General features: G+C 46.4%; 1 protein-coding gene across 1 annotated transcript in view; it reads right to left on the bottom strand.

Moving 5' to 3' along the window:
- FAT3 (FAT atypical cadherin 3) overlaps nucleotides 1-11267 on the bottom strand; it is a 725482-nt gene extending 714215 nt beyond the window's left edge. The window contains exon 1 of the mRNA XM_017851631.1: nucleotides 11212-11267. The gene's annotated coding sequence lies outside the window, so the exon portion shown is untranslated. The remainder of the gene's footprint in view (nucleotides 1-11211) is intronic.
- Nucleotides 11268-11722: the final 455 nt, after the last annotated feature.

Here is an 11722-nt window from a genome sequence, read left to right as displayed (position 1 = left end):
TTTTTTTTTTTTTTTTTTTTTGAGATGGAGTCTTGCTCTGTCACCCAGGCTGGAGTGCAGTGGGGCAATATTAGCTCACTGCAACCTCTGCCTCCTGGGTTCAAGTGATTCTCCTGCCTCAGCTTCCTAAGTAGCTGGGACTACAGGCATGTGCCACCAAACCCAGCTAATTTTTTTTTTTTTCGTTTTTGAGACGGAGTCTCACTGTTGTTGCCCAGGCTGGAGTGTAATGGCACGATCTCAGCTCACTGCAACCTCCGTCTCCTAGGTTCAAGAGATTCTGCTGCCTTAGCCTCCCAAGTAGCTGGGATTACAAGCGCCCACCACCACACCTGGCTAATTTTTATATGTTTAGTAGAGATAGGGTTTCACCATGTTGGTGAGGCTGGTCTTGAACTCCTGAACTCATGATCTGCCCAACTTGGCCTCCCAAAGTGCTGGGATTACAGGTGTGAGCTGCCGTGCTCAGCAATGTTTGTATTTTTTAGTACAGAGTTTCACTATATGTTGGCCACGTGGGTCTCGAACTGCTGACCTCGGGTGATTCGCCTGCCTCAGCCTCCCAAAGTGCCGGGATTACAGGTGTGAGCCACCACTCCTGGCCCAGAAAGTCTAAACTTTAACATTTCCTCAACATCTCCATAAACTAGGTGTTCATTTCTGTTTTCTCTCATGCCAGTTCCATCTTCTCCCTTTATTTTCCCCTCTGATGCTGCTTCTCGTCATAGCAGTACTGAAGGAGAAGGTCAAACTCTTTCAGTTTATTATATGTTTGAACAAAAGTATATTTCCAATATGCATACCCTCTTGCCTCTCTTTACGAAATTTAATATACAAAATCTGAACTTAAAAACAGACAAATGTAAGAGAGACAAATTGTTCTTTACTTTATAAAAATAATTTGCCACATCTGTTTAAATGAAAAGTGTATTTTGCCTAGTTGAAAGAATTTAAGATGTGATTTGCTTTAAAAAATGTCATTTACATTCAATGTTTAAAAACGTATCTATTATATAAGAACAATCTAGGTTTATTCACTTGGATTATTATAGTAACCACTGATGAGCTGTATGAAAGTGATCGATCTCTTTCTCTTTGGAGATGAGGTACAATATGTTATTAATACTACCTATTTAACAAAAATATGCAGAATGTAAACTGAACACAAGGTGTGCGCTGCTGAATACAACTTAGAAATAAAGTGATTAATGCAAGTTATTACACATACAAAATGTGCACTTCCAAATAAAAGATTATCTAATTATCATATAACTCAACAAGATCCAGGGAATTGATCTGGCAATATAATACGTTTTGTCTTACATTTCCCATCCGATCGTTAATTGCCTAGATTGCCCAATTTCCTCATTGCAGCAGTTGTCTTCCGAATAGAAATACAAGGCCCATTGTTAATCCAGGGACTTCCAAGCAGATGATGTCACTTCAGTTCACCATCTTACTGACTTAGGATCACTCATACATTATGACTTATACTTATTTAGCTAAACATCATTCAGCTGAGGAAGCTAACTTTTGAAGGGTCAGATACCACATTTATTTAATATGCTCCATGCAAAAATTAATCCAAGATAATAGGAGCACTCTTAATACACTTTGCCAACAATGACATTGACCTGAAGAACCCAGCACATGCCACCAAAAAGACTAACAATGTAATGTGTACTTAGTTCAACCAGACTGTGAATGATCTGCTATGTCTACAGGAAAGATGGAATGCTAGATTACTTTAAATAGCTCAGAGTTAGAGAACATACCTATGAAGATGAGGAATTTAAAAATCTTATAAAAGTAGCTGTTCATGTTAATACCAGTATAGGAGACAGCCAGAATCTAAGTTATAAACAGGTAATGAAAAATCCTCAAGGACCAACTGAACCATGTTTCTCCCTACCTCACTTGCCAACATTCCCAAGTTCTCTTTTTACTAACTCCAGTACTTTCAGGCACTTATAATCATCAAATGCAGTTCAAAAAGAAATATATCCCACAACAAGAATATTAAAAAAGAATTTCAATCTTCTGTATGATTAGAAACTGTTTCACGCCAACAGTCAGGAATAAAAAGGATTCGAACTAATAAACCATTAACCGAAAAACTGAAAAGGATGTAGAGAAATGTGAATTTAAATGTAAATTCTGCCATCAGGTAAATATAATATAAAGCTAGTAGTTACAAAAAGGAAGTTACTCTAATTACTTCTAAGATGCTAGACCAAAAATTCCACAATAGTAATTCTACCTCCCAATTCTTGTTTTTCAGCAGTACTGAGTTTTGCCTAATGCTTCATAATGTTTACGAGATACCATGCGTCCACTCCATGGAACTAATCATCAGTGGGAGAAGCAACATCATCCTAATCAGTTGCACAGTTTAAAAAAAAAAAAAAAAAAAAAAAAAGCTCATGTCACTGAAGTCAAGAAGCACAAAATGACAAATGGTCAAGTTCCAACAGCTAAAAAGATCCAAGACATTATGAGCTTTTAATGAGTGAAATATGCCATGAGAAAGAGACCTTCTGTCAATAAATCCAAATCCTTGTTCACTAATTAAACCATCTTATACAGTGTCTGAATATGTAGACACCAGACTTCAACATTTCTTAATTATATTCAACTCCAGGCATATTTTTCCATTTAATTGACATTCTGAAATGCCTTTACAGTCCTATCAAATAGGTACCAAATTCTCAAGAGAGATTACCACACACTTCTGAATTCTTATTCATTTGATTGAAACTGTTATTAGCAAACTTTTTTTTTAAGTGGAAAGTGTGGGAAAGATTCACACCCCACTCTATCCATAACATGGGCGATGTTAAAGTCGTCTGCATTTGGCCCACTTTCATGTGTACATTTCTTTGCAGTGAAGTTCTCCATAGCCAGGCCAATCTGATGAAACCCTAGCTGCAAAATCCACCCTAGCATGGGACGGGACCACATGAATCACCTAACTGCTCACCCAATCACAACAGCAACTGCCATCATTAAGCCACCACTTAGAACCAACAGAGAATTTCAAACCACAATCAAAAATAGATTTCAGATGTCCAAAATATTGATCACATACTTAGACTTAAAAAATCAACAAAATGTCATGTGCTATAAATGCTCTAGGTTTCAAAAGAGACCAAGCTGATCCTCCTACCAAGATATAGCCTCATTTTGCTTTGGAAAAAAAACACACAGAGACATGCATAGAATGTATCTGATAAAAAAAAAACTGGTATTATACTATCATTAAGCACATTTGTCACCAAATTTAATCTGTGTCATCTGGAATACTCTTAGATGTTTACAAGTATTAAATAATGTTCAATGATATTTAGTAGTATTAATAATTTGGGGCTTATCTCAAAATATAAAACATCAATAGCTGCTCCAGAGTGTCACTTTTTGACCTTCCACGATACTGAAAAGGCTACAATTTTTATCAGATTGTTTGGAATTTAATTTAGTTGAAGTCCTGAAGTTATAATTAAACTTCCAGTTAACCTTTCATATCTGTGCCTCATTCAACAGCTGTGCTTATCTCCAACATCTCAAAAAAGAAAAGAAAGAAAGAATTAACGGAAATATTATTTGCAACTGCTCTGAAAAGTACAAGTAGGATCAAGTCATAGAGAACGTCCAAGGTAAAAAGTCTAGCCTTTTCACTCACATTCTGGAAGCTAATGTTACTTTGTATGCCATTTACTTAAAACTTTTTTTTAAGGTTAAAAACCAAGCAACAGATCTAAATGATGAATACCTAAAGGACAGAACACCTCAGAGTGTTCTGTGGCAAAGTTAACCCTGAGATTCACAACTAAGTCTCAAACACAGAAAAACAGAGGACTAAAAGTACACCGTGTGCACCTGCATGCAGGCTCCCAGACACATTGAAAAAATCCTAAAGGCTACCTTTGAAACTAGGGGGTGGGAGACCACAAGGGGACAGTGGAGAAAGGACATGAATAAATTCTGAAGTCTTCTCAAAATATTAACTAACATTCCGACAGCCCATTTGACCTGCCCCATGAATATGTTCTTCCAAAAAGGAGCTCTGCCCTGCCCCCCTGACAAATGAAGGAATTAATTTATTTCGTAGTGCCTTGCATACATTAGGGCTTTAGTAAGAATTATTAAATGGAATTATATTCACTTTAATAACTTACACTCCCCTTAAAAGTTTACTTCACCTCACATTTATCTCTCCCTCCTCCTTGAGGCTCCTGTTCATAGACATTCTTTTGTCAATTAATAAACATCGTTAGATGTGACTTCTAGTGTACACGCACAGGCATCTCTCATTTTCCCAATAAACAGTACAAAGCAGAAGCAATGGATATATTTTACTGTTCTTTGAATCTTGACCACTGTCTTGTGAAAGAGGTAGATTCAATAAATACTGCTGAAAAGAACTTTAACAGAAATTTTTAAAAAATAAATAACAGGGCTAGGGACGGTGGCTCATGTCTATAATCCAAGCACTTTGGGAGGCTGAGGTGGGTGGATCACTTGAGACCAGGAGTTCAAGAGCAGCCTGGCCAACATGGCAAAACACCCTGTCTACTAAAAATATAAAAATTAAGAGGGCATGGTGGTGTGTGCCTATAATCCCAGTTACTGGAGAGGCTGAGGCACGAGAATCACTTGAACCCAGGAGGCAGAGGTTGCAGTGAGCCAAGAACATACCACTGCACTCCAGCCTGGGCAGCAGAGCAAGACTCTGTCTCTAAATAAATAAATAACAAAAATAAAATAGGGAAAATAGAAGAGAAAGCAAGGCATTTTTTAAAGAAAGAAAAAATAAGTTAAATTCCATGTAACTTTACAGAATTTTAAAAAGGGATCTATTTCAGATGTACAAAGGCAAAAGTTAATGAAACAACTTTCCTTTGTTAAAGAGTCTATAATTCACAGTTTTGGAACCCCAGAAGGGGAGAAAGTTGAAATACTACCATCTGCTCAAGGAAGGACAATCCTGTGGCCCTCCTCACAACTCCTTCAGGTTCTCTGCATTCATGCATATCTAGCCGGTAAAGGAAGTAATATTTTGTTTATGTGAAGAGTTTTATTCATTAAGTTCTGAAAGCTGTTTTCTATTTTCTATCATCATGCCAGTAAATCCATTCTCAAATTTTCATCCCTTCCACTTAGCAGAAAAAAAGAATAAAGAAAGAAAATCTAAGTCCTAGAATATGCTAAAATTAAGACTAACCTGAAAATGCCGTTCCAATTCAGAATTGCTAGAATGGGTCATTTGCCACCATTACATGTAACTGATAGCCTATTTTGGTAGACCAGAAACTGGCTTGAACCCACTAGACAAGTGTCAAATATGTTCTCAATAAATTCAATCTGTGTCATTAAGCTGAATTTGTTTTTCAAGGAAAGGCAGCCTTTCCTGAAAATTATTCTTAGAAATTTGGAGAAAGGAGGCAATGTAAAACAAATAAAAATAAATAAAAAAAAAGAAAACAAGGAAAGAAATAAAGCTTATTAAAGGAGCAGATACCCTGCAATTGACAGAAAACCCAATAAGTTTGAGAAGCCTATAGAATTAAATTGACCAAAACACAGAAGAGGTATTTACTCTCCGAGTCTTCCCAAAGAAAGTTGTCACACTGTGGTGATCCTCAAGAGGTCAGGATATATTAAAAAAACAAAGATCCACTCCTTACAATTTGGGTAGAAAGATGCTGACAATGACATATTCAACAATTAGAGATCAAAAAAGCATTGCAGAAAATTTCACCAATAAGTAAAACTGCATACGTAGGAGTTGTGCTTCCTTTAATATTTTTAAGACCATGCATATCTGTAGAAATCAGAGGCTCTGCTAACTGTAGGAAGGAACTGGGCAGAACACAAATCCTTCACTCCAAGTCTGTCAGATCCCTTTCTTTTAAATTTCCATTCCAACTCTAATGTTTGCCACAATCAGCAAAGAAGTGGTTCATCAATAGTCCTTCTTCAGCAATCAAAGGAAATCAATTCAAACGGACAGGCCCACCTGCTCCCATCAGATGATTCCCTACTCAAGCCTGCTGCAGAAGAAGAAGACGAAGAAGAAGAAAAAAAAAAACACCTGGGGACGACCCCACAATAGAAAAAAAAAAAAATCAAATACTCTCATTACTATCCTTTTCCTTCTTGCCCTAGAGGAAAAAGCCAACCCACCAGGCAACTGGACAGATGTGGGCTATGAAGGAATGCCATACCCAAACTCCACAACTGGTAAAATAAAGCCACAATGCTCTTTTTTGCTTTGTGAGATATTACTATAGCATAACAACACAACAGCCACAAGGAGCACTCCTCAGACCTACTGGTAATGACTAAATACCCTCTCCTGCCTGGTAATTGCCTACTTCTTTCTGTTTGACATAATTCATCAGCCAGATTAGCGCAGGTCATTCAGGATCGTACGAAGAAAGCAGGGATGATAACATAACCTGACACATCAAAATGTTCTTCTATGAGCAGCCTGAAGAGCCATAGCTTTACAAAAGCTGTGGGCTAGCAAAATAACCATATAGCATACAGGTCAGTGGGTATCCACCGTTTATTGCTACTCATTTCATTTTTGAGTAGCTCAGCACAACTGTAATTGCTAGTTAACAGACAGACTGGGTCCTATTAAAAAAATCCCCAAAATGACTCCGCCAGGGACCAGAATAAATAAAATTTGAAAGAAAGATTTCTAAAAGGCTTGAGAGCCAGTCGCTGGTCAACAAACACTGGCTGTGAAAATCCTGCAGCGACAAGAGATGGAGCCAGCCCAGCAGCTGACTGATTTCTGATCTCTGAGCCAGCTGCCTTTCATGTGGAGTTCTCTGTGTGGTGTGATTCAGATGATATGAAGACATTATAACTGGACAGTTCTGGGAACTTTCTCATCCCGGTGCACTGTGCACAGAAACTGGCCCCAGCATCACTCATTGTTCAAGTTCCAAAAAGGCAACAACTGAGATTCATGATTGAATATCAACATTCGGTTTAATTCTGAGACAACTTTTCTCCTTGTAAAATGTTAAAAAACAAACAAACAAAAACAACAACAACATCAACAACAACAAAAAACCTTCCCCTACTCCAACCCTATTAAATAAAAAGCACATCAAAGTGCTAAAGTTATTATGCATTTTGTCTTTGTCTTTTGGAGCCTTGGTTTCCTTGGCTGTTCCTTATTCTCTCACTGTTCAACTGCTCCAGTTTAGGAATAAAGAAAGAAAAAAAAAAAAAAAAAAAAAGAGGAAGAAGAAGAAGAAAGAAAAAAGCAGAAGCAGTTGGCTTTGTGCAATTTCTAGGATTCTGAAGAATCACAATCTCTCAAATCTCTTCTCTCTTCCATCCCCTCCTCCCTTCCTTTCCTTCTCAGATTCAAATCTCCACGTCACACCAGAACATCATTCAAGCGTTCTGTAAATGTGAAGAGAAGTTCAGTGCCTGCTGGTGGAGAAGAAATCTGGGCTCTGTTTGATCGATACTGAGATGTGGGCACCTCGGTCCTTAATTCCTAGATGGCGGGCTTCCCCTTTCCACCACCTGAATTTGCCGCCTGGATCCGGGCAAAGTCGTCTGCAGTCTTTCTGGCCGCTTCTCTGTCTCTCTGCTTTTATTTTAACTCAGCCTGGGCGCAATCAGAGGATCTAATCCTAGCAACAAAGCCAGGAGCACAAATCCACCGTGATGAACTGGTCGGCCTGCTCCCCGCCCCTTCCTCCCACTACCCCGGACTCGCCTTTGAAAAGACTAGCGTCAGGGCCAGAAAATTAATATGTCCGAGGCAAAGAGGAGAAAAGCGGCGGAATACAAGTGGCCAAGAGTGGTTTGGGTTTTGTTGCTGTTTATGTGTATCTTTAAAACATCAAGGCCCCACGCACAGGAACCCCAGCCGCTCAAGCCCCGGGTGGGCCCGTCGCACCTCCACAGGCGCTGCCCAGACAGCTCGCCCCTCCCCCCGCGCGCCCTCCCTAGTCTGGCTGGGGCCGGGGCGGGTGGGGGGAGGTTCTCGCGGGTTTGTCTGACACTTGTAAATGGAAGTGGGATCCAACTTGGAAAACAAACGCGCCAGAGTCTGGGGCGGAGAGGAGCGGGAGGAGGGTAGAGGGGAAAAAAGACTTCAATCATTAGCGCGGTCCCAGCGTCCCTCCCTCCCGCCGTGGCTGCTGCAGGTTCGCCCAAACCCGAAGCTGAGTCCCATTGGGCGCGCGGCGGCGGCGGGATGGACCTGGAGCTCCCGGCCAAGGCGCTAGGAGTCCACCAGATTCCGCGTGCCAGAGCCACCGGCTGCCCACGCTCCGGGCCGTGGGCGCCACTCCCTCCTGGGATCCTCTCCTAGTCCTTCAAAGAGACATCACAGAGTCTCCGCAGCCTCCCTGCCCCGACGTCCATTCCGGGGACCCCTCTCCACCGCCTGGTTTGAGCCCATTATTCCAGCGAGCTGCAGCCTCAGGATGTCACTGCCAGCACACCCGCACCCCGGGAGCTCCCCGTTCCTCTCATCCCGGGTAACTCAAGCGGCTCTCTTAGCTCGCAGCCAAACTCCGGCCACCCCTGCATCCTTNGAAGAAAGAAAAAAGCAGAAGCAGTTGGCTTTGTGCAATTTCTAGGATTCTGAAGAATCACAATCTCTCAAATCTCTTCTCTCTTCCATCCCCTCCTCCCTTCCTTTCCTTCTCAGATTCAAATCTCCACGTCACACCAGAACATCATTCAAGCGTTCTGTAAATGTGAAGAGAAGTTCAGTGCCTGCTGGTGGAGAAGAAATCTGGGCTCTGTTTGATCGATACTGAGATGTGGGCACCTCGGTCCTTAATTCCTAGATGGCGGGCTTCCCCTTTCCACCACCTGAATTTGCCGCCTGGATCCGGGCAAAGTCGTCTGCAGTCTTTCTGGCCGCTTCTCTGTCTCTCTGCTTTTATTTTAACTCAGCCTGGGCGCAATCAGAGGATCTAATCCTAGCAACAAAGCCAGGAGCACAAATCCACCGTGATGAACTGGTCGGCCTGCTCCCCCGCCCCTTCCTCCCACTACCCCGGACTCGCCTTTGAAAAGACTAGCGTCAGGGCCAGAAAATTAATATGTCCGAGGCAAAGAGGAGAAAAGCGGCGGAATACAAGTGGCCAAGAGTGGTTTGGGTTTTGTTGCTGTTTATGTGTATCTTTAAAACATCAAGGCCCCACGCACAGGAACCCCAGCCGCTCAAGCCCCGGGTGGGCCCGTCGCACCTCCACAGGCGCTGCCCAGACAGCTCGCCCCCTCCCCCCGCGCGCCCTCCCTAGTCTGGCTGGGGCCGGGGCGGGTGGGGGGAGGTTCTCGCGGGTTTGTCTGACACTTGTAAATGGAAGTGGGATCCAACTTGGAAAACAAACGCGCCAGAGTCTGGGGGCGGAGAGGAGCGGGAGGAGGGTAGAGGGGGAAAAAAGACTTCAATCATTAGCGCGGTCCCAGCGTCCCTCCCTCCCGCCGTGGCTGCTGCAGGTTCGCCCAAACCCGAAGCTGAGTCCCATTGGGCGCGCGGCGGCGGCGGGATGGACCTGGAGCTCCCGGCCAAGGCGCTAGGAGTCCACCAGATTCCGCGTGCCAGAGCCACCGGCTGCCCACGCTCCGGGCCGTGGGCGCCACTCCCTCCTGGGATCCTCTCCTAGTCCTTCAAAGAGACATCACAGAGTCTCCGCAGCCTCCCTGCCCCCGACGTCCATTCCGGGGACCCCTCTCCACCGCCTGGTTTGAGCCCATTATTCCAGCGAGCTGCAGCCTCAGGATGTCACTGCCAGCACACCCGCACCCCGGGAGCTCCCCCGTTCCTCTCATCCCGGGTAACTCAAGCGGCTCTCTTAGCTCGCAGCCAAACTCCGGCCACCCCTGCATCCTTGCCCCAAGCACCCCCCGACCCCGCCCCCGCCACCCCCAGCCCACAAGAGGAGAACGGCGGAAAGTGAATAAAAGTTGCTTTCCGCAAAGCCTAATCGTAGTCAATGTTTAACCATCTCGGAAAACACACGCGACAAAAGTCAACGAGAGAGGGGAGGAGGGAATTCAGATCACAGCACAGCTAAAAATATCCGGGCTCGCCATCGCGCAAGCCGGGGGGCCAGATGCACTTTAGCTCAGCGACTCCCACTGGCGGAATCCTCGCGCTCACTGCGCGCCGCGCCAAGATGGTCCAGGCCACCTCTACCGCCTCCCCGCCAGCGCCCCTCAGCCCCCTACCCTTGCCCTGCACACACACTCGGCCTGTAGAGGAGATTTACCCCCCACCGCCCGGGAGTGGGGCCTGAGCTCGGAGCTGGTGCCCCTGGCGTTCTCGCCCACAACCCGGAGACAGCTCCTCCACACTCCTGGGACGGTCAGCCCCGCGCTGCTTTCTTTTCAAAGACAAGCAGCCTTCCCACACGCCCGCCAAAAATCATGCACTCTCGCAAAGCATTCCGGTTCCCTCTCCTTGTCAAGACAACAGGGATAGTCTCTGCCCCCAACCACTCCGTAAAGGATGTCGCCCTCAGTCGAAGAGCTGCCGCCGCCGTTCACTACATCTCACCCTGCCCACAAGCCCTCAAGCCCGAGTCAGGCGTGGGGAACAGACCTGCAGACTAGTAACCCCTTCCCTTTCCTAGCGAAAGTGGAGGCTGGGCTCCCTGCTCTGCGCCGCGCCTTGCCTAGCGATGACCCAACTTGCACCTTCGGGTCCCCTAAGTGCATCATCCATCGGCATCTGAACATTCCCCACTGCACCCGAGAGGCACCGGTTGCCAAGCAGGCTCGCCACCTGAACCTTCTCATCCACCTGCAGGGGCGGCTGGGAGCCGGGGATGGGTGCACTGATCCGCAACCCCCCCTCGCAACCCCTCCCCAAATCCTCAGCCCCAAACTTGGCCAACTCTCCGTGTAAACCTCCCGGCTCCCGCCGTAGGGCCAAGTCACCCTCCCCTCCAGTTTGCAGCGGCAGCAACGGTGGCTCGGGACTGCGCGGAGGCTGGAACTTTACAAGGTGAAAAGTTTCCCCCACGCGCTCCGTCGGTTCTCGCCTCCAGAGCCCACCTCGCAGCCCATTTGCACCCAGCAGCTGAGGCTGTGCTCGGGCAGGCGCGCTCCAGCCGGTGCACCAGGCAGCGAAATCATCACGTTACAAATCCCCACGCACCCTTGCCTCCGCCCGCGATCCACGGCTCAAGGAGGCGCTTCCCCCGTGGTCTTCCTCACCCAGTGCTCGGCGCTCTTGTTCCGGGCAAGCCGGTCCCCCGGCTGCTGCCGCCGCAGTGCCCACCGCGCGCTAGCCGGGATTGAGGCCGCCAGCAGAAGCGCTCTGCGCTCGGGACGCCGCAGCCGCCGCCGCCGCCGCTGCCGCCGCCGCCGGGGGTTCGCAAGCGGAGGAGGGGAGCCGAGGGGAGGAGAACAGCAGCGGGAGGAGAGGGACGGGGGCGCGAGATCCCAATCCGCAGCCGAGTTCACAGCGCAGCCTGCCGGGAGGAGCGCCGGCTCTCCTGTCTGTTCCGAGCTGCAGCCGCCGCCGCTACTGCTCGCCGCCTGGTTGCTCCGGGCTCCCCATCACAGCCGACGCCGACGCACGGCCAAGCCCCTCTCCCATCTCCCCCTCGCGCTTCTCTCTCGCAGTCTCCTCCTCCCAAACCGCGAGCGAAAAGGGCGAGGGGGAGAGGAGTCTCGGCGTCCGGGATGACTAGCGATCTCGGAGCGTGGCGCAGGGGAGAGGGGG

Source organism: Rhinopithecus bieti, unplaced genomic scaffold, assembly GCF_001698545.2.
Source record: "Rhinopithecus bieti isolate Rb0 unplaced genomic scaffold, ASM169854v2 scaffold_32422, whole genome shotgun sequence".
Classification (NCBI taxonomy): domain Eukaryota; kingdom Metazoa; phylum Chordata; class Mammalia; order Primates; family Cercopithecidae; genus Rhinopithecus; species Rhinopithecus bieti.
Note: the sequence above shows the minus strand (reverse complement) of the source record. Positions and strands in the feature narration are given on the sequence as shown.